The sequence below is a fragment of the Camelus ferus genome, chromosome 18 (genome assembly GCF_009834535.1).
Source record: "Camelus ferus isolate YT-003-E chromosome 18, BCGSAC_Cfer_1.0, whole genome shotgun sequence".
NCBI classification, from domain to species: Eukaryota; Metazoa; Chordata; class Mammalia; order Artiodactyla; family Camelidae; genus Camelus; species Camelus ferus.
The window spans coordinates 14,630,073-14,651,636 of NC_045713.1; the positions used below are offsets into that span (position 1 = coordinate 14,630,073).

Genomic DNA, 21,564 nt, shown 5'->3' on the forward strand with positions numbered 1-21,564 from the left:
CAAGGATTTTCAATTGCATCTTGGACATTTTCGGTATTATGTTATGAGACTCTAGATATTTAAATCTTCTGGTTTAGTTCCCTTCTCTGACAAGATGTCCTTCTGGTGGGGAAGGATGGTGCTGCCCTGTTTCTGTCTGGTGGGCGCAGTTCCCAAGGGGTGAGACCTCTTTACTGTTGGGTTGGAGTGGGTGTTGACACTCTCCACTAGGCCTCGGTTGATTCCTCCTGGCTGGGGGGTGGAGGGGCGCCTCTTACTGCTCCGCACATAGGGAAACAGAAGGTTGGAGCAACGTTGACATCCATCATCAGAGGCAAGGTGCAGGGGGCTGCTGCTAGGTGCTGGGCCACCTCAGCTGGTGGCCCTGACATTTCTGTTCAGATCGCAGGAAGGGAAAGGGGAGGTGAAACTGTGGCCGAAGTTAAGCGGTCCATTTCGTGAGGTGCACGCTCAGGGCAGTTCTACCCAGCCGTCCTGCTTTCCTCTTCCGCCCTGTGGGAAGCGGGTCCGGGAATGCTCCCGGATCCCGCACTGGTCATTAACAAAAGCAGCGCAGCTCGGCGACCAGAGCCTAGCTCACCCAGAACACAGCTGGTGGCACGGCCCAGAGCCCGGGTCTTCCTGCCACTCAAGCCGGGGAACTTCCCGGGCTTCCCAGCCCAGCAGCGCCGCCTCGGGGCTCCCCCTGGTGGCCAGGTGGGGAAAACCACCTCAGAGTGCAGAGCAGTAAAGGGGTAGGCGGAGGTCGAGGTGTCCCAGGTTGAGGCTTCAGCACCCCCGACACTGTGTGGCCCGGTTGCTCGTGGAGATCTTTCTCAGCACGTTCCAGCCCCCTAAACTACTTACTATAGAGCCCAAATTCAGAACTCAGATTAAGGATCTCTGGCCCTTTCTATCAAAATAGGGGGCTGGGTGGTGGGGGTGGATGGGCAATGAGACATTAGAGCCACATTTCGTTTTCGCAGGAGGCCCTGGGCTGGGTATTCACCATTTGGGAGCTCTTGGGGAAAAAAAGGGAAGGGCCATGGGGCTCGTCCGGGATTTGAACCCGGGACCTCTCGCACCCTAAGCGAGAATCATACCCCTAGACCAACGAGCCGCCCTTCTCTAACACCCCTACCTGCCCATCCCTGCTTATCTTTACGCCGTTTCTCTGTTTCAACATAAGCCCGCGCACCCCACTTCCGAGAGGACCCTCAGCGTTCTCGGATTTGTTCAACCCTCAGCCCTGAGAAAAGGATGGTGCAGTGTTGCCGCCCCTGTGGGCACCAGGTCCCAGAGCCTGAGACTCTGGGGATCCGGGACTCCGTTCTGCCTCCCCTAGTCCTGGTCTCATCTGGGATCTCCACGCCTGGAACACCGAGCACTCTACTGCAGAGGAACTCGAGGGTCCTCTCTCTATTGCCCAAAGCTTGGAGCAGAGCTGGGGCAGCGGTTCCCAGATGCCTCCACCCCGATGAATCCACGCACAACGCAACTGTCATTCTGCTCTACTTGGAATCGAATTTGGGTTCAAAGAAATGTGGGTCTCGTGAAGCTTAGCGGCCAGGCGCACTGGTCACCCCAGAGCACCAATCAGTGTGGATTGGACCTTTCCCAGGGCCCTCCCTCAGGAGCCTCCATCCCTGAGCTGCTGTCCTTGTCTACAGCCCCCAGCTCTCCCTGGCTTGGAAGTTCTGTCTTCTCCAGAGCTCTGCAGAGGCTCCCCATCCCGCTATTCCCTACACTTCCCAGCCCACGCCCTAAAGTGTTCAGAAGAGCTCACGTCTAGATTCCGCTGGGCTTTCTCATACCTGAGATACCAGCCTCTCGCGTCCCTCTTGCCCCTGCTTACCTCAGTGACCGTCCTCACACACCACCGTGCATTCTGGCTCCATTCTCCATTCAGCCCACAAACTCTGCGCCAGATTCTTAGCCAGGCCCTGTGCTGGGAATTCTGCAGGGATCAGATCTGCGGGGACGAGCCCCACCGAGAGAGGTCATGATTTTTGAACCTAGAGAGGAACATACCGGAAGAGAGGATGGGGAGGGGGCAGAGTGGGAAGGGCTGGCTGGAGTGTATGTGGATAGAGGGGCTGCTGCAGGGTCTGAGGGTGGAGGCAGAGGAAGGGCACAGTCTTGGTGTGGGGAGAAGGCCCAGTGGCATAATGGGGTCTCCCTGGCCTTTTAAGCCAGGGATCGTGGGTCCTGGCTCCAATGGGAACAGGGATTGCATTTTGGGCTTTGGTGAAGATTTCCATTGTTGGGGATTGGGGCAAATGGAGCTTCAGTTTTTGCTGCGTCCAGCACAGCTCAGGACCCTGTCTGAGGACAGGCAACACAAGACTTAAGAAACAAAGAGACAAAGTAAAGAGCAAAGATGGGACCAGGGGACTCAAGATCTCGTGGATCTAGAATGCCGAAAGCCTGGTCGACATCATATTTATTAAGAGTATACAGCTCAGAAAAAAATGAGATCAAAGAGGTGGGGCTTTAGATATTCCATGCAATAAGCACCAAGTTCTGCTTGCTGATTAGCTGATTAATTTCAGGCCTATCCCTTCCAGGAACAGTCACCCTCCTCGGGGTATGCAAAATTTCTAAGTGTATCCTGTGATTGCCTCTGGGACATCTCGAGATAGCAAATATTTCCCCGGGGTTAAACCACATGCTTTCCTGCCAGAACCAAGTTCTGTTAATGGATGATCTGGCTTCCCATGACCGTCCATTGTTTTACCCTAAGGAAATATCTGCCATCTGTTGCGCCCTCACGGTCAATCTCAGGATTGCCCCTCACACAATTTCTTGAGCATCATACATGTTATAGGTCATCGACTGTGTAAAACATGAAAACAAAGCAGGCGTGTGCATTTTTAAGCAAGTAAGTGTGAATGTAAGATTTTACGCTCATGGAAATTTAGTTGTGGCTTGTTTTCCAGTGGCTTGTTTCTCAGAAAGTTTTGACCATAAGCATATCTTAGATGCTCCTACAGACCCCCGGGGCTGAGGTGGGTGTGGGAGTGGGGTTCTGGTTAATTTACTAAGGCTGGGGCTGTTGCCCTTGGTACTGTGGAGGGGCTGGAGGGGGTCCCGCTCCTATCCCAGGCTTCCCAGTCTAGATCTTCTAACTTTTCAGTACTGGCAGCTGTTCTATTTTTTTTTTTAATTGAAGTATAGTCAGTTTACAATGTTAATTTCTGGTGTACAACATAGTGATTCAGTTATACATGTGTACATATTCCTTTTCATATTCTTTTTCATTATAGGCTATTACGGGATATTGAATATAGTTCCCTGTGCTATACAGTAGGACCTTGATATTTATCTATCTTACATATAGTAGTATGTGCAAATTCCAAATTCCCAGTTTATCCCTCCACCCTCCACTTTCCCCTCTAGTAACTACAAGTTTGTTTTCTACATCTCTGAGTCTGTTTCTGTTTTGTAAAAAGTTCATTTATCTCATTTTTTGGAGTCCACATATAAGTGATGTCACATGGTATTTTTCTTTTTCTTTCTGGCTTTGGCAGTTTTTCTAGAGTCTGGATCTTTGAGGGGAAGCAGAGGGAGGTCAGGAACAGAATCCCACCCAGGGTCGGTTGCCCCAGCTGGGCAGGAATGGTAAACAGTGTGCCTTTTCCACAGGGACCTTTTGGACAGCAAAACCATTGTGGACAGGACTCAGGACTGGGTTCGGATTTTTCAAGATAGTCCCAAGAGATTGGCGGTGGTGAGCAGAGCTGTGGCTCTGTGAATTCACTGATGCGAGGACCCTATGCTAGGACGAACAAAAACGACCCACAAGCTCTCCCCTCTGGGACCTTATGGGGCTCTCTGTCAGCCCTGCACACAGGTCAGCAGGGAAGAAGGCTGATTCTTTGTGCCATTTTATTTATTTTTTGTTTCTTTAAATTCAAGTACAGTCAGTTCCAATGTGTCGATTTCTGGTGTACAGTACAATATCCCAGTCATGCATAGACATACAAAGATTCTTTTTCATTAAAATTTATTACGAGATATTGAATACAGTTCCCTGTGCTATACAGAAAAAAATTAAAATATATATATATATTTACATATATATATATTATATATATTAGCTAACATTTGCAAAACTCAGACTCCCAGGGTCATTTTAAACGAATTGGAGCCATAAACAGGCGGTGCTCAGTGATGAGTAAGAAATGATTTGGGTTTATAATCGCAGACGGAGCGTGGATCCAGGCCCCTCTGAGTCGTACTTGGGCCCTGGAGAGAGGCGGTTCCTTTTCCCCACCCGCAACCCCCAAGGATTACCCTGAGAGATCCCGACTCAGGGCTGTAGCTAATGGCCCCAGGACAAAAATTCCACTTTAACAGCAGATGAAAGATTTCCCGTCCGCCAACAGCTGGCTGAGAATAGGGGGATGGGGTGGGGGCAGTGAAGGTCCTGGATATCCAGAGTCCGGGGAAGGGACTGTGTCCAGCCGCCTAAATGTCCAGAGGGCTGACTCCGGGGGTGACCACGCCAGCGCCACCTCTTCAGAGGTCCGCCACACCTTTGCAATTTTTGCAGTACCCGCCTTTCCGATTCTGAACAGCAGGGCGTCAGACATCAACATCATCATCATCATCTCCGCCCGGCTAGCTCAGTCGGTAGAGCATGAGACTCTTAATCTCAGGGTCGTGGGTTCGAGCCCCACGTTGGGCGGGTACTTTTGACTGATAACGGGACCATACAATGACACACCCCAAAATGAAAATATTTCATAATTTAATCCTTTCCAGAGGTTTTGCAATATAGGCGGTCAGTCACAGATGCTGCCAGGGGAAAAACCTGCGTAGCATATGATTGCCTGAAACCTCGAACCGTCTCCGGGTGCAGACGTCATTCTCCATCCTGAGTGAAGCAGAAAATACTTGCGTCCGCCAGCCAGCTTTTGAATCCCCTCCCGAGGAGACGCCTTTACCTGGCATCTTGTATTTAATAAATCAAGAGCGAACTGTGCCGCTGCGTTTGACTGGGGGACAGGATTCGAACTGAGGGCTCCAGGAGCTCCAGGGCGCCCACCACCAGGACTGTGTGTCTGGGGTGGGGCTGGGGATGTGGGGGCATGGGAAGCGACTCTCCAGGCCCGGAGCCAGGCTGGTTCCCAGGTCCGAAGTGAGGAGACCCCCGGCAGGATGCTCCAAAGCCGAGGTCCCCCAGTGTCTGAGGAGGGACTGCTCAGAATTTTCCTCCACCTGGGAAGTCGGTCGCCTCTTATTTTGGGGGCCTCTCACCTTGCTCCACTCTCCCCAGTAAAAGGGAAATGGACTCCAGGCGTTTCACTTCCCAGTTTGGGGGGAGAGAGAGGAGGAGGGTATATAGTTACCACCAGCTACATAATTTTCTTCTGTTTTCTTTTAAGGATTCAGGCTGTTAAAAGGCCAGGCTCAGTGTTTGACCAGAACAGATTTTCTTTTTCTGTGGGAACGGAGGCTTCTGTAGGAGCGACAATAGATCCCTGCCCCTCTCCCAGACCCATGGAACTTCAGGTCCCAGCACTGTGGCTGGTACTCAGAGCAGAAGTTCCCCCGCATTTCTTTCTTCAGGTCATCCTTAGTAATTTTTCCTGGCGTTCTTAGGGTAAAAACAAAACAAAACAAAAAACAGTTCAGTGTACAAGGTGGTTAGGTCCATATATCTCAGTAGCTTTTTTGGAAAGAAAAAAAAAAAGTCTTACCAACTCAGTACCTGTATTAGTCTGCTGCGGCTGCCTTAACAAATTACCACAATCTGAGTAACTTACAGCAATAGACATCTATTCTCTTACAATTCTGGTGGCCAGAAGTCCAAAGTCAAGGTACCAGCTGAACACCTTTTTTACATTCTTTGTAAGGTCTATGGAAGAACACTTCCTGCCTCTTTTGGCTTCTGGAGGCTCCCAGCAACATTTGACTTGTAAATTCATCTCTCCAGTCTCTGCCTCCATTGTCACATAGTCTTCTTTCCTCTCTGAGACTCTGTGTCTTCATATAATTTTTTAATAAGACATAAGTTATTGCATGAAGGCTCATCCTACGACAGTATGACCTCACCTTAACTAATTATATATGCAAAGACCCTAACTTCTGAGGTTCTGGGTGGCCGTGGGTGTTAGGAGGACACTATTCAAGCCAATACAATACCTTTTGGAGAAAAATTGTATTTTTATATTTTGTTTAAATAGTCATAATTATTTTCTAATGGAGTATGTGCACTTGATATAAGCTTCTCCAATCCTGGAATCAGACGGATCCTGCTACTCTCAGTTCCTACTCCACATTGATTTTTCTGCCATATTTGCTTTTTATCACAGAAACTGCAGAAAACCCAACTTTGCAAAAACATAGCATCATGAAAGTTGAAAGTGAACAGCCTTGAGCTAGTAGTTCACAGGGAATGGTGTCTGATGGATGCTGAGTGTTGATGTTTCCCTAAGAACTTTTAAAATATCCCTGGGATTTTTAAAATACCATAAAGGTGCCTCCACAGACAGTCTGGGGACCAAGGAACTAGGCTGAAAGCATTGCCCGGAATACAGGAGTCATGGGGTTTAGAAACAGAGGTAGGCATTGGAAGAAACTCACGCTGGTAGCTTCTTGGGCTGGGGTTTGGGGGTGATTGTTCTGTGACACCCTGAGCCTAGTCCTTCCCTGGAGGGTCCTGTCTGTGTCTGAGTGACACCCTGACCCAGCAAGCCCAAGCTCTCAGCTGTCCCCAGCACTGAAGCTTCAGCTCAGGCCTGCTGGGGGTGTCCCTCCCACGTGGTCTACCGACATCACAGCCAGGCCCCAACTGCTTACTTCCAAAGAGGAGGATTCTTGGGAATGAATTCAGGACGTCTCACATCTAAAGTCAGAAAAATATCCTTAGGCCAGAAAAGTCCTTTTGGCTCATGGTTCTTGGTGGCTGCTCTCCCTCCCTTGCCTCATGCACAGTCTGGATTTCCCTTCTTGGATGAGACAGGCCTTAGCCAGGGAGGGGTGTACCCTCATCTCTGATGTCTGGAATGCCAACTTTGGATCTTGCTTGAACACCACTCCCCAGGGTGTCCCGCCACTTCCTCTTCCCCAAAGCACTGACAAAAGCGGCCCAGGCAAACACCCATCTACCTTTGCGCCACATCTGGAGAAGCAAGTGAGTGTAGGCTCAGGCCAGCCCCGCTGACGAGAAGGTCTTGCAGACAATAACCTTTGTTGGGCTGGGCCCTAGAGCAGTGAGTCCTTCCTAGAACAATGGGCTCCCTCCTGGCTTTTGGCCCCCTTGGGTTGCAACAACCTGCCCATCTTGAGAAGAAAAATAAGAGGGCTCGTCCGGGATTTGAACCCGGGACCTCTCACACCCAAAGCGAGAATCATACCTCTAGACCAACGAGCCGGCCACAGGCTGTGGTCTGTCCTTAGTTCTGTCCACATCCTCCTCCACCATTGCTCAGCTGAGGCATTGTCCTAGATGCCCACCCAGATGGAAGAGGGGCTTGTGGCCAGAGGACTTGGCTCACCCTCCAGAGAAGAATGGGTCCCAGGATCCGGGGTTTGCTTCCCCGCGGTGTCTCTTCCATTGGGACCTCCCTCTGCTCCAGGCCTGTCGTGGGGACTTGAGCTGCTACGGAGCTGGGCGAGGCTCCAGAAAGTGGGGTTTCCCTGTGGGACCCAAACTCGAGACTACGGCTTTGTTGCCCTTCCAACTGGCCAGCCCCCGCCACTGACCTCGGGTCAAAGCCAAGTCTCGCCCTACAGGAAGGGGGACAAGGGTCCTAGGCAGACCCAGGGGCTCCTGGGCCACCATGTGGCTCTGGGTCCCTCGGAGTTCCTTTCCTTGTCCCAGCACTGTCGGCAGCCCTTCCCCTGCGCTCATCCTCCCTCGTAGACAAGTGAAGGTTCCAGAAACCAACTGGGAAAGAAGAAGGTGGCCCTGGTGCGACACTGAATCGCACTCCCAGTGTACCGGGCTCCCCCTCCAGGCTTGCAGTGCATCCCCTGGGCCTTCCCCGTTCACGCCACGCTGCCCGCCCTAAAACAGGGTGGTGTAGGGTTGGGTAGAAAGTATGGGGGTGGGGGGCAGGGGCGCCAGGTTTTGGACTCAGGAGCTATCGGAGGCCCTGGGGATTCATCTCCCTGGGGCCACTGTAGAAAAGGATGCTTTGTGCCACCTACCTCTAGTGACCTTGAATCCTGTGACCCTGCCCACCCGTCTGCAGGAGGGTCCCAAGCTTCTTGTCCCGAGGGAGTGAGGGACGGTTGGGGGAAGCTTCGGATCCGATCCCAGAAGAAGGCGGTTTGGTGCTGTCGCCTTCTGCATGCCGTGGACCCATGCGTGGAGCCGCAGGGGCTCGGTGCCACCAGTCACTGACCTGCCAGCGCGGCCGGGCCCCTGGGCCTCTGTCTGCCTGTCCGCCTGGGTCAGCGCGCCGCCCCGCGCCATCCCCCCGCCTCCCTGCCCACGCCTCCGAGTTTCGGGCATGGCGTCCCGCCCTCTCGCAGCTTTCAGACCCGAGGCTTCTAGGCAGTTTCGCGGAGAAAACCCAGGAAACCAGCAGTGGACGGTGCTGCCCCTGCGAGGGGTAGGGAGGAGGTGGGGAAAGGGAAGAGGAAATCTTCCTGTCTAAGGAGTTTCTTCAAAGGCGAAAAAATCTAGAGGCGTCGCCCGGCTAGCTCAGTCGGTAGAGCATGAGACCCTTAATCTCAGGGTCGTGGGTTCGAGCCCCACGCTGGGCGAAGCTTTTGCAACTCTACTGTGTGAGAAAGAATTCAGAAAAACCAGACGAAATTCTAGGACTCCAACCCTGTTGCACCCTGAGCTAGATTTGCAGACAAACCGTGGAACTGCGGGAAAGGCTTGGAGCGTAGGTAAAGGAAGGAGACCCGGTTGAAGTGGGTGAGGGCTCAAGGAGGAATCCAGTCCACCTAGACCACAGGTGCACTTGCATTTTGGGATTTTAGGGTGTTTCCTGTTGTCCCAAGGAGGCCCGGGTGGGCATACTAGTAGCTCTGAGGAATTACTCTTGCAGTCCAGTAGTCTCACACAGCACACTCAGATGCCCCTTCCGCTCCATAGGATGAGCATGTGTCTTAAGTTTTTGAGGGGACGAGGGCTGCCTAGTTTTTGTTCCCCTGGGGTAAAGGCAGTCCTCGGGTTAATCTCCTTGGGCTCTCCCAGAGAGAGAGAAAAGGTGAATTAAATAAAAAGGGGTAAAGTCCTCCTGATCCTGGGCTTCTGAGTTCATTAGAGACGCAAGGGCTGAGATAACCCCTCCCCCCAATTCCCTCACAAAAGCAGGGAATTCAATTCTGCGAAGATTAACTTGAACGACAATCTTAGACTGAGGAGAGCCTGCTGGCAGGACCTTCCTCCCAGCAGAGTCTTTTCCAGCTGGCACCCAGGTTTTTCCAAGACACCAGGTGGCAGGAATGGGGTAGAGGGAGAGGGAGGGACAGTGGCTATGAGGGCATAGCAGACACACCAGGCTTCATACTCAGAGTCCACTGGGAAAGGGAACAGGAGTTTGTGAACCCAGGTAGGTCTGTCTGCTCATCCTTAGACCAAGAGAAGAAATCCTGACCCCTTCCTCTTGTACAAGGTGCAGAGCTTCTTCCCCAACCCCAAGAGACCCAATCCTCGGTGAGGGGTGTCCAGGGTGGCTGCGCAACTAGGAAACTCAGAGAAGGGAGAAGGGACCTGTTCAGCTGAGAGAACACCTCCCATCATGTCCTCAGTCCCCAGGAACACTCAGGGTCAGAGCACTAAACCCTTGACCTTGTGTGCTTGAAAGAAAGATCAGGGCTCTAGAAACCAAAGTGGGGCACAATGATTATTTCCACACTGTTGGGGTCTGGCCCTTGCCACAGCACCTGGGCTGTGAAGAGCGCAGATGTTTCTATGCCCTTGCGTGCAGACACCCAGGTGGAACCCCTCGTCCCTCCAGAATGCCTGATGGAACTATAATCAGGTGAGATATGTCCTTGCAGCAGGATTCAAACTAGATCTCAGGGGCTTTAGTGTGGTTTGGGGTACATTTCCCAGGGGTGGCAAGAGTGGAGGGGCTGAGATAGACAAGGGGAAGCCGATCAGAGGCTGAGACAATTGACTACAGGCACTGCTCCAGCTCCAGGTCTGATGTAAAGCCTCTGGTCAGAGTTTGTACACCACCTGGAGGATGTTGGCTCATGGGGCCTTTCAACAGTGACCTTGTGTCACAGGAGTACTTGGGATATGGAATTGGAGGTCACTTGTGTTCTTAGCCTCTGAGGGTTTCAGAGCCAGGGGTGAGTTGGAGGCTGGTGCCTTCTGCCTCAAATTAGCCAGTCTGGGCGTTTCCCAAAGAATGGGGTTAGGGAGAAAGTGCCATCACTTCCATTGAGTGAGTGTCTTTGCTTCTTTTTTAAAGGATTGGAGCTGCAAAATAAGGGTTGAGATGGATTTATTCCAGGAATGCAAGGTTTGTTTTGTGTTTCAGGAGACTGAGCACGGAGGGTGTAGCTTGGTGGTGGAGTGTGAGATTAGCATGCACGAGGGCCTATGTTCAATCCACAGAACCTCCATAGTAAATAAATAATAAAGTAAATAAATAATAAAGAAATAAGCCTAATTACCCCCCAAGAAAATAAAATAAATAAATTTTAAAAATAAAGTGAAAAAGAATAATCTATTAAAGCGATTCATTCTATTACTGGAAGTTTTATTTTCTATTTTCATTGTACATACACGTTCCCTTAATGGAGGCACTGAGGATTGAATCCAGGGCCTCGTGCTCACCAAACACGGGCTCTACCACTGAACTCTACCCACAACTTCCCTATTAATGGAATTTTTAAAAGTCACATGACCTTCATAAATGTTTGGGAAAACACTTGAAGCAGTTCACATCTGTGTTAATCATGGTTTTTAATTTCTGTATTTTATGATAATTTTACCTCTTGGAGGGCCCTGCTGGCTGGGGAGAGATTGCAGATCAAAGGGCCGGCAAATTCCTAGAGAATGAAAACAATTTGGAAACCAACCAATTCCCCGTCCACATCCCCATCCATCTTCTTATCTAACTTTCACACACCAGGCCAGTATTTCCCCTGTCTCAAATCACCCAGGGCCAGATACTGGACCCCTAGGGACAGCCCCAATGCCCTAAAACCCACTGAATTACTCAAACGGGCCAGTCCTACACTGTTTATCTTACCCTGCTTTACTTTTCCCATGGAAACGAATTGCCCAGAACTAAAGGGGGCCTCCAAAGGTTGGCGGGGGGTAGGGGGGTGGTCATCGCCCAACCTGTGGTGTTTTGGGGATGAACAGGGAGAACCCTAATCCTCTATGGAAACTCTCTTCTCCTGCTCCCAGGCACGCAACCCTGGAGCCGGGTGTATAAGGTGGAGCTGCCACCTCCTCTGCCTTCTCCTCCTCCTCGAGATTCTAGGGCACAGGCCCCGCCTTTGGGGACCAGGGCCTACTGGATGCCAGTCCCTGACTCCTGCTTGATCCCCAGCCACAATCCACAGCCTCACTGTCACAGTTTCGGGTTCCCCTGGAGAGCTGGTGCTCTTCCTGCAAGGTGCCTTTCGGTTCATCCAAGCCCCTTGTTTGCGGCCCCCACCCCGATACACATCTGCTCCTCACTCCCTGGGGGCAGGAATCAATCCCTCTGGTCTGGGCTTCAGTGAATTCCTCTTTTCTGCCCCCGCCTGCCTGGGTTCCCCAGGTCTCCCCGCCGTCACTCCAGCACTTCTCCCAGCCCACTTCGGAATAAACCTGAGCTGCGCGGGGATGGGAACAGTTGTGGAGGGGAACTGTTTGGAAACTCCACCATAGGGAGGCTCGTTGGTCTAGGGGTATGATTCTCGCTTCGGGTGCGAGAGGTCCCGGGTTCAAATCCCGGACGAGCCCAGTTTACCTGCCCTGATCTTCCGTTGTTTTATGCCTCAGGAATACGAGACCGAACCTATAAGCCTCATCCATCCATGCGTGTAGCGCTCCATTCCATGCCCATCTTGGCTGACTCTTGTCCAGGGCTGGCTCCCCGCCCCCTACCGCGGGAAACCTGACCGCACGTGTCCACCCAGACCTTGAACGACGCGGAGCGGTTTCTAGGGGTAGCAGTAACACAGGGCTCAGCCTGCGTGCCCTGGGAGCACGCAGCTCCTTACTGCGGTCCAAGCATCGCTTTCCCGGTTGGACACCGGTTTCCTCCGGCTGGTCCGATTGAGATATGCTGGTATACACGTAAAAGACACATTGAATTTGGAAGACTTAAGTAAGGTATCTCATATGTTGACATGGTATTTTGGACATGGTATATTGGGTTAATTAAAATGTATTACAATTAATTTTACCTGTTTCTTTTTATTTATATTTTTAAAATGTGCTACTAAATAAATTTAAGTGGCAGATGTGGCTCATTTTTGTGGCCCACGATAATGGACTGCGCTGGGCCAGAGGCACGACTCTCCTGTAAGGGACAGAGGTCCTGGGTCCAAATGCTGACCGAGCCCATAATAGTAAGAACTTTCCCTTCTGGCTTAGGGCCTGCGGCAGCGGGCATCACATTTCTCCCAACCCAGGCTCTGGGCTCTGCCCAAGACGTTTAGCCCTGAAGGCCTTAATTTTACCATCTGTTAAAGGGGGACAGTTCTGATTCAAAACTATTTATTTAAAAGACTTTCCTTTCACCCACTATTTCATCGTGTAAACTTTTTCACAAATCAAGAATCTGAGCACATGCGGTTCTAATACTGCACTGCTTTGCTCCGTGGTCTGTTTACCTGGTGACCAAAACAACTTAGCTTTATGAAAAGTCTTGATATTCAGGAGTGTAAATCTCCTAAATTTGTTTTCCAAAATTTGTTTTTGTTATTGTTAGTCCTTTTCACTTTCACATAAATGCTAGAATCAGCATGTCAATTTACACAAAAATAGTGATAGGGATTTTGATTGGTGTAGCATTGATTCTGTAGATCGTTTGGGGGTGATTTGATATCATTACAATAAGGTCTTTCAACTCATGGATGTGATGAATCTTTCATTTATCAAGGTCTTCTTTAATTTGTTATAATAGTGTTTTATATTTTTCTGAAGTAGATTTTTCACATCTTTCATTAGAGTTTTTGCTAGGTATTTGATTTTGTGGATGGTATTATAAACTATATTACTTCGAATATAATTTTCTGTTTTTTGCAGATACATAAAAATACCATCAATTTTTGCATATTAATCTTAGAGTGACATTGTGAAACTCACTTATTGTTTCTAATCTATAGAATTTTCTACAGATTCAGGTCTGTCCTTTGTGGATAATTACAGTATTATTTAATTATTTCTAATCGTTATCTATACTTTTTAACTACTTTTCTTGCCTTATTGCACTGGGACCTCTAATAAGATATTAAATAGAAATGTGATAGAAGGTATTCTTCTTTTGTTCCAGAATTCATGGAGAGAAGCTTTCAAAATTCTTCCACTAAATATGTTTTCCATCTTTTATCTTAATAGTTACTGCTTGTCAGTTATGACTGCTATGTGACACTCAAAAAAGTCGTGGCATAAAGCAATATCTTATTATGCTCATTGAGTCTGTGGGTCAAGAATTCAGCAGGGAAAAGCAAGTACAACTTGTATCTGTTAAATCTGGGGCGTGGCTGGAAAGACTTGCAGTCTAGAAGCATCTGGAGGCTCCTTTACTAACATACTTGCCATATAAACTGAGATGAACCAAAGGCTGGGCTCAGCTAGCACTGTGCAATGGAATATCTTCACATGACCTCTCTGTGAGGCTTGGGCTTCCTCACAGCATGGAAGATTCAGGCTAATTGAATTTCTTACCTGGCAGCTGGGAACTCCTATGTATGTGTTCTAGTGAACAAGATGGAAGCTGCATCCCCTTTATGATCCAACCTTGGAGTCTTCAGTGTCACTTCTGTTGTATATTATTGGATGAAGCAATCACACCCCACTGAGGCTCAAGGGGAAGAGATACAGACCCCACTTCTCAATGGAGTGTCAAATAATTTGTGGTCATTTTTTTTTATAAAGCTTTATTCAGACTCACAGTTATAGAGAACAAACTAGTGGTTACCAGTGGGAAGAGGGAAGGGAAGGGGCAACATAGAGACAGGAGATTAAAAGGTAGAAACTATTACGTACAAAATAAACTACAAGGATGTATTGGACAACATGGGAAATATAGCCAATATTTTATAATAACTATGAATGGAGTATAACCTTTAAAAATTGTGAATCACTGTATTGTACACCTGTAACTTATTTAATATTGCACGTCAATTATACTGCAATTTTAAAAAGCTTTCAGAAGGCTTTAATATATAATAGATTATACACATTTAAAGTGCAGATTTTCATACATTTTGGTATTTGTGTACACCCAACCACCACCACAGTCAGGAGAATGAACCATATTTATCATCCTCAAAAGTTTTCTCATGGCTCTTTGTTATCTCTCCCTTCTACCCCTCAGCACCAGCTTGCTGAGGGTTTTTTGGGTTTTTTTTCAGTCAGGAATGGAGGTTGTTTTTATCAAATGCTTTTACTGCATATATTGAGATGATCACATGGTCTTTCTTTTTTAGCCTATCAAATGTACATTGATTTTTAAAAATTTTTAATAGGCTTTATTCTTTTAGAGCAATTTCAGGTTCACAATAGAATTGAGCAGAAAATACAGAGTTCACATATAGCCCTCCCCACCCACACATATATACTCCCCTACCCTTAATATCCCTCATCAGCGTGGCATATTTGGTATAATGGATGAACCAACATGGGCACATTATTATGAACCAAACTCCATAGTTTACATTAGGGTTCATTCTTGATGTACATTTTATAGGCTTTGACAAATGCATAATGACATGTAGCCACCACTATAGTATTATATAGAATAATTTCATTGCTCTAAGACCCCCTTGTGCTCCATCTATTCATTCCTCCCTCCCTCCCTCTCCCCAAACCCCTGGAAACCATAATCTTTTTTATTGACAAAAATGTACATTGATTTTTAATGTAAGAATTTTAGATTGATACTTTAAAAATATATCGGAACTTTAAAGGTGTTTCTCCTCTGCCAGATGTCCTTCACCCCCCAGCTAGCCCTGCCTCGCTTCTTTCCTCACCTTCACTGGTGTAAAGAAACACCCGGTTCCCAACCTCCTCGGGGTCCTAGAAGTTGCGGCTCTCAGAGGTGGATGATAACAATCTTTGGCAGAAGACACTTCAGCATAGAAACGCTGATGGTATAACCAACTAACTACCCCGGGTGGGACTCGAACCCACAATCCCTGGCTTAGGAGGCCAGTGCCTTCTCCATTAGGCCACCGGGGCGTGCTACCCAGCCTCTGGCTTCCCGTCCAGGGCCCGCCCCCTTCCACACTTAGAGCGAGGTTCCAGCATTTTGCTGTCCTGGTTCTTTTGCTTAGGGCCCACCCAGTGCAGGCGTGGAGTACAGGCACCCCTGTGCCCGGTCCCGTCAGGTCCCAGGGCCACCCCAGCTCCGCGGCCGCCCTAGTCCCCGCCGCACCTGGTAGAAGCCTCCCTGTGTGTGCATCTTTGGGACTGGACCCTGGACTCCAGAGCACCGATCCTAACCTCACACTCCCTTACGGGATATCGGAACCGAAACTTCCCCCAGGTCCCCTTCCTCCGGTGGGAGAATCTCGCCTCTGTCCCAGGTCGGGGAGTCAGTCACCAAGGACCGAGATCCGTCATCTTCATTCTGGCTCTTTGGTTTAAGGGTATGGTGCTAGCTTTGTGTGGGGGTGGGGTGGGGGGGACATGGGCCCTTCGCCCAAATCCTGGGCATCTCCAAGTTTTCAGATTCTGTCGGTTTAAGGTGGGAAAGGCCGGGAAGTCTCCAAAGCCCCCTCCAGGGAGAGTTCCATCGCGTCTCCCCTTTTTAGTGCCCAGCGCAGGGGAGGCCATCTCTGAGGATTTTTCCTGCTAGAGCAAGTGTCCCTCACGCTCCACTCATCCCGCCTGGAAGCGCAGGGTGGGGTCGGGGGGACAGCGGGACCCTGGCGGGAAGTACACCAGGACCTGCGGACATGGAACAAGGCAGAAGAGATTTCGGAATCTCCGCACTCATCCTCGGACCAGCACGGCACCTTGTTCCACAACACCCTTGGGACTCGGACCCAGGACCCGGGCCCTGGGACCATGCTAAGGAAGGGAGAGGAGGTCTCAGCTCCTCGGATCCGGGCGTCCGGGCTGAGGACTCAGCAACTCAAGACTCCAAACCGCCTCGCGGATGTACGCAATAAAGGCGATCTGGTTTGTCTGCTGTGGAAGCTCCACGCGACTTAGAAGATGGGAAGGCCGGGTAGGAGTGGCGGGTAACCTGGGCTCCGCCCACCCTCGTCTCGCCCGCCCGGCTAGCTCAGTCGGTAGAGCATGAGACTCTTAATCTCAGGGTCGTGGGTTCGAGCCCCACGTTGGGCGTCTCTCACTTTTTGACTTTTAAACAACTGCAAACCCTGTTGGGCGGGGGGAGGGTCGGAGGAGGGGGGAGGGGGAGAGGCGGGGGAGGGGGAGAGGCGGGGGAGGGAGGGAAGGGGGATTGAATCCAGCGCCTCCTGAATGCTGAACATGCACTCTACAACTGAGCTATATCCACCCACATTTATTTTTAGGGGCCAAGGCAGCCCCACATCCTCTGCATCCACCTTCCCTGCCCCAGCCCTGCGGTACTGCCAGGGGCCCCTCCCAGCATCCAGGAGACCCTGTACCCCATTCATAGTTATTCCCTAACTGAGGTCCTGTGGGCGGTTGTGTCCCCAGCTTCAGCTCAAGGCCTGGCTCAGCCAGTGCTAGTCAGAAGAATGGACAGTAATAGTCCCCACCTAACAGGGAGCAACACCACTTCAATGGAAGGAAGAGAGGTAGGGAAATAACAGACCTTGATGCATTTCTAGGGGTATATGTCTAGCTTTAGGAGTGAGAAGCCCTAGATTCAAATCCTGTACAAGCCCTTCCCTCACACACAGGACATTTTTGTGGTGTGGATGGAATGATGGGCGCTGATTCTAGGTGCCTTTACTTCATGATGAAAAGCAAAGGAGTAGAGACAGGAGAGAGCGAAGTGAGGGGGTCCTGGAGCCTGACCCTTGCCCTCCCGCCTTACTGTCCAGGTCTCACTTTGGGACACTGTGGACTGATCCATGTCCCTGAACCACACATTCTTACTTCCTTGCACGGACTCCATCCCTGAACCTCAGCTTCAGGAGAACACTGTGCTTCCTGGAGTGATCTGGCATCAGGAAGTCTCTGTAGCCAAGTGGCCTGTGGTCTGGGGTCTTGAGCCACTCCCTAGGTGAAGAGTCCAGGACATAAATCCTGAGAAGATTTTTTTAGGACTGGGGAAGGGTTACAGGACCAGGGTCCTCTGTTTCCCATCTGGACTCCACAGATCTGGACCCACAAAGCCCGGGCTCTTAGGGACCTCAGTTTATCCATTTGTAAAGTGGGGATAATAGCAGCTCACACCTCAAAGATTTGCGATATTAAGTAGCTGATTTTGGGGGGTAAAGTATTTAGAAAAGTGCCTCAAGACTGCAGCATTGGTGGAGAGGCTGTGGAGAAAAGGGAACCCTCCTTCACTGCTGGTGGGAATGCAGTTTGGTGCAGCCACTGTGGAAAACAGTATGGAGATGCCTCAAAAAACTAGGAATAGACTTACCATATGACCCAGGAATCCCACTCCTGGGCATATATCCAGAAGGAACCCTACTTCAGGATGACACCTGCACCCCAATGTTCATAGCAGCACTATGTACAATAGCCAAGACATGGAAACAGCCTAAATGTCCATCAACAGATGACTGGATAAAGAAGAAGTGATACATTTATACAATGGAATACTACTCAGCCATAAAAACCGACAACATAACGCCATTTGCAGCAACATGGATGCTCCTGGAGAATGGCATTCTAAGTGAAGTAAGCCAGAAAGAGAAAGAAAAATACCATATGAGATCGCTCATATGTGGAATCTACAAAAAAAAAAAAACAAACCCAAAGCATAAATACAAAACAGAAATAGACTCACAGACATAGAATAGAAACTTGTGGTTGCCAAGGGGGCAGGGAGTGGGAAGAGATAGACTGGGATTTCAAAATTGTAGAATAGACAAACAAGATTATACTGTATAGCACAGGGAAATATATACAAGATCTTATGGTAGCTCACAGAGAAAAAAATGTGAAAATGAATATATATATGTTCATGTATAACTGAAAAATTGTGCTCTACACTGGAATTTCACACAACATTGTAAAATAATTATAAATCAATAAAAAAAGTTAAAAATAAAAAATAAATAAAACTTCAAAAATAAAAAAAGACTACAGCATTGGGGTGGAGGGGGGGATAAATTAGGAGTTTGGAATTAGCAGATACAAACTACTATATATAAAATAAACAACAAGGTCCTACTGTATAGCACAGGGATCTATATTCAATATCCTATAATAAACCATAATGGAAAAGAATATGAAAAATAATGTATATATTATATTCTTTTCTATAGTCTTATAACTGAATCATTTTGCTGTACACCAGAAACTAACACAACATTGTAAATCAACTATACTTCAATTAAAAAAAAAAGAAACTGCAGCGTTCACTCCTGCCTGAGTTTCCAGCCTGTCTGCCTATCCCAGGCCACCCTAGGCCCCTCCCTGAGCCAGGCAACTCTGTGCTGGTGGAAGCCCAGGTTTTCTCCCTGAAGCCCCTCCTGCCTCCCCACCTCGCACTCCTCCCCACCCCTTTGGGCAGGAACCTAAACAGCCCCTTCTCCGACATCAGCAGACCCTAGTTCTGAATCCTGAGGTTTTGCTTCTGCCAGGCAACCCAGCTGGATTCAGAATAAAGGTTTGGCAAAATATTTCAAGGGAAGGAGGAATCCACCAGTCAGGCCTGCTTTCCATCGCCCTGTGGAAGGGTCCGGGTTTCCACATCCCTGGTGCCACCTCAAGATGAGGCACCCACCTCTCCAGGCCTCAGGTTGGTGCTGGGACCTAGGACATCAACAGATGGGCCTCAGGCTCTGTCAAGGCACAGAGAGAGACCGAATTCAACTCGGCACCCGGCACTATCTGGGATCTAAGACTACGACTGACTGTGGGAGTTGTGGTTGAAGACAGTATACACGGCTGAAAACGTCCATGATCTGGAACAGACCCTGGCATCACGCTGAGACTCGGTTTTAACCTAAAAATTTATCTACTTTATTTTCGTGGTTGCCCGGCTAGCGCAGTTGGTAGCGCATGAGACTCTTAATCTCAGGGTCGTGGGTTCGAGCCCCACATTGGGCGTGCCTTTTACTGCTTATGTGGGGTTCCAGTTCACTCTAAAAACATGCTCTGTTCAGGGCACAGGGGCTTGATACAAGTAAATGTACTTGCAGTGGATGGGCCTTTCTTGGGGGCTTCTGAAGCCCAGCGGAGCAAGCATCAGGACAAGGGGAGAATCGGCCCCCTTTAGGCAGACAAGGGTTTTCCACCCTGGGAGAAAGAAAGTGAGAAAACCTCGATACCTCTGGGAATTCCACCTTCTTGCACCTAGTTGAGAATCATACTACTGGACCAATGAGCCACCCAGAGAACCTATTCCTCTCGCTTAGAGACATTGACTCCAGTGATCTGGTCAAGTAGAGGATTGATTATAGGATTAGATGTTCAGTAGTTACAATGCCTGTTCTGTCTCCTTCCAGAGGCCCGGTGTGGGACAGCTTGCAGGAGAGCCGTGATCCCTGGCAGACCCAGGACACCGCTGCTAGTCTCCTGCCTCCATTGAGGCCAGATGTGTGGAGGTCCTGATGTTGGAAAGTTTCAGGGACCTCCTGAGAGCTGGGAGCTGCGGCTGCGCCAAGTCTTCATCCGGTTCCGGCTGTGCGTGGAGTGGGTGATCTAACCCTTGGCCCTGAAATCTGACGGCGGCTGCGAACCCGCGAACCTACAGGGCTGGATTCACAGGTGCACACGCTAACAACTGAGCCATCGGGGCGAGCTTCCCCATACCTCACCTGCAGAAGGACCAGCGTATAGAGAGGAATCATGCGGTGGCTCGTTGGTCTAGGGGTATGATTCTCGCTTTGGGTGCGAAAGGTCCCGGGTTCAAGTCCCGGATGAGTCCTCCCTTTTCTCTTCAGCGTTTTCAGCGGAGGATTGACACTATGTCGGGAAGGGACCTGGAGCGTCAGGGGGGACGCAGACAGCAATCCCCGACTGGGATCCTGCGGTAACCTCAAAGGAGACAACTCCGGGAAACAGAATAAAGGGAAATGTATCGTTGGTTTCTCTGGTGTTACAGATCTCTTTACTGTACGGTTTAAGATGATCACTGCTTTAAGTTTCAGGTGAGCCCTACTCTTACTTAAAGGTGCGTTTTAGGGTGCGTTTTAGTGGTGAGGGAGGAAAAGAGAGAAAGACCCGAGCTTTCCGGGGCAGAATTTCAGTGTTGGATCCCGGTCTCGGCTTTGGGGCCTTTCCAGACGAGAGAGCGAAGAAATCGCGCCATGGATCCGGATGTGTGAGGGAGTGGGTGGACGTAGGGGCACGCTTGGACAAGGGAAAGGACGGACCGGCAGCAGAGACCGCCCCGGAACCCGATCCCCGACCCCTGGACGCGGCTCTCTCAGTTCTGAGGGGACTGGAGAACCTGCCTTCTCCTCCTCATGAGCTGGGGAGGGCATCGCTGACCAGCCCTGGTGCGGGGTCTGGTTGGTGGGCTGACCCACCTCCTTCCAAGGGGCCACCCCTTGACGCCAGGCAATTCCTAGGGCATCTGAGAGCCAGGACCGTTGCTGGCCGGCTGGTTCAGTAGATAGAACAAAGCGAATCTCAAAGTCAGCCTCGTGGGTTGGAGGCCCACATCCGAAGCTTGCTTTCTTGGTTTCGATCTCTCCGGGGCAGAAGGCAGCGGAGCCGGGAGAAGCGGGAGCACCGGGGAGGGGCAGAGGAGCTAGTGGCTGTTTCCTCCGTGCACTCTTCAGTTGTTTGTTGAGCAACCAATGGGTGCTTCAACTTGGGGGTTCGACTTCCTCCAAAGCGGGCATCCCAGAGATCGCGGCTCAAGGACCCTCCGCGAATCCCCGCCCGCTCTTGAGCTGTCCTCCTGCCCCGCGCGACCGGGAGCTCCTGGCCAGCTTTTGCCCAGAAGGTCCCCAGCGCGCTCGCGGCTGCGAGACCTGCGAAGTGATGGAAGAGCGGCGGAGGGACTTAAGACCTGTGGCCTTTCCTAGCTGGAGGCTCTTTGTGTCAGAACTCAGAGGAGGGGCGGCGGGCGGGGACGGCGGGGACCAATGAGTTGTAGGGTGCACAGTGACTGCTGCCTACTTGGCGCGGGGACCTCTAGGTTTTCTCCGCGTCCATCAGTCCCTGAACTCAATCCTTCCTGACGTATCTGAAATTGGAGTCTCCTCCCCGCGCCACATCACTGGCCCCGCCTGTCCCATCCCGGGACGCCAAGTAGTCATAGAGGAGAGCCAAAAGCCATAATTTGCGTGGCTCGTTGGTCTAGGGGTATGATTCTCGCTTAGGGTGCGAGAGGTCCCGGGTTCAAATCCCGGACGAGCCCGTTCTAG

At 50.1% G+C, this 21,564-nt stretch overlaps 10 non-coding genes across 10 annotated transcripts; 7 read left to right on the forward strand and 3 right to left on the reverse strand.

Annotated features, from left to right (window-relative positions):
- Nucleotides 1-1,027: 1,027 nt before the first annotated feature.
- Nucleotides 1,028-1,099, reverse strand: TRNAP-AGG. Its single transcript has one exon. It is a non-coding gene; the product is annotated as a tRNA-Pro (tRNA).
- Nucleotides 1,100-4,596: 3,497 nt separating this feature from the next.
- On the forward strand, nucleotides 4,597-4,669 carry TRNAK-CUU. The gene has a single exon. It is a non-coding gene; the product is annotated as a tRNA-Lys (tRNA).
- A 2,619-nt stretch (nucleotides 4,670-7,288) lies between these two features.
- TRNAP-UGG lies at nucleotides 7,289-7,360 on the reverse strand. The gene has a single exon. It is a non-coding gene; the product is annotated as a tRNA-Pro (tRNA).
- A 1,267-nt stretch (nucleotides 7,361-8,627) lies between these two features.
- TRNAK-CUU lies at nucleotides 8,628-8,700 on the forward strand. The gene has a single exon. It is a non-coding gene; the product is annotated as a tRNA-Lys (tRNA).
- A 3,088-nt stretch (nucleotides 8,701-11,788) lies between these two features.
- Nucleotides 11,789-11,860, forward strand: TRNAP-CGG. Its single transcript has one exon. It is a non-coding gene; the product is annotated as a tRNA-Pro (tRNA).
- A 3,374-nt stretch (nucleotides 11,861-15,234) lies between these two features.
- On the reverse strand, nucleotides 15,235-15,307 carry TRNAR-CCU. The gene has a single exon. It is a non-coding gene; the product is annotated as a tRNA-Arg (tRNA).
- Nucleotides 15,308-16,347: 1,040 nt separating this feature from the next.
- On the forward strand, nucleotides 16,348-16,420 carry TRNAK-CUU. Its single transcript has one exon. It is a non-coding gene; the product is annotated as a tRNA-Lys (tRNA).
- A 2,801-nt stretch (nucleotides 16,421-19,221) lies between these two features.
- TRNAK-CUU lies at nucleotides 19,222-19,294 on the forward strand. The gene has a single exon. It is a non-coding gene; the product is annotated as a tRNA-Lys (tRNA).
- A 748-nt stretch (nucleotides 19,295-20,042) lies between these two features.
- On the forward strand, nucleotides 20,043-20,114 carry TRNAP-UGG. The gene has a single exon. It is a non-coding gene; the product is annotated as a tRNA-Pro (tRNA).
- Nucleotides 20,115-21,485: 1,371 nt separating this feature from the next.
- Nucleotides 21,486-21,557, forward strand: TRNAP-AGG. The gene has a single exon. It is a non-coding gene; the product is annotated as a tRNA-Pro (tRNA).
- The last annotated feature ends 7 nt before the right edge of the window (nucleotides 21,558-21,564 follow it).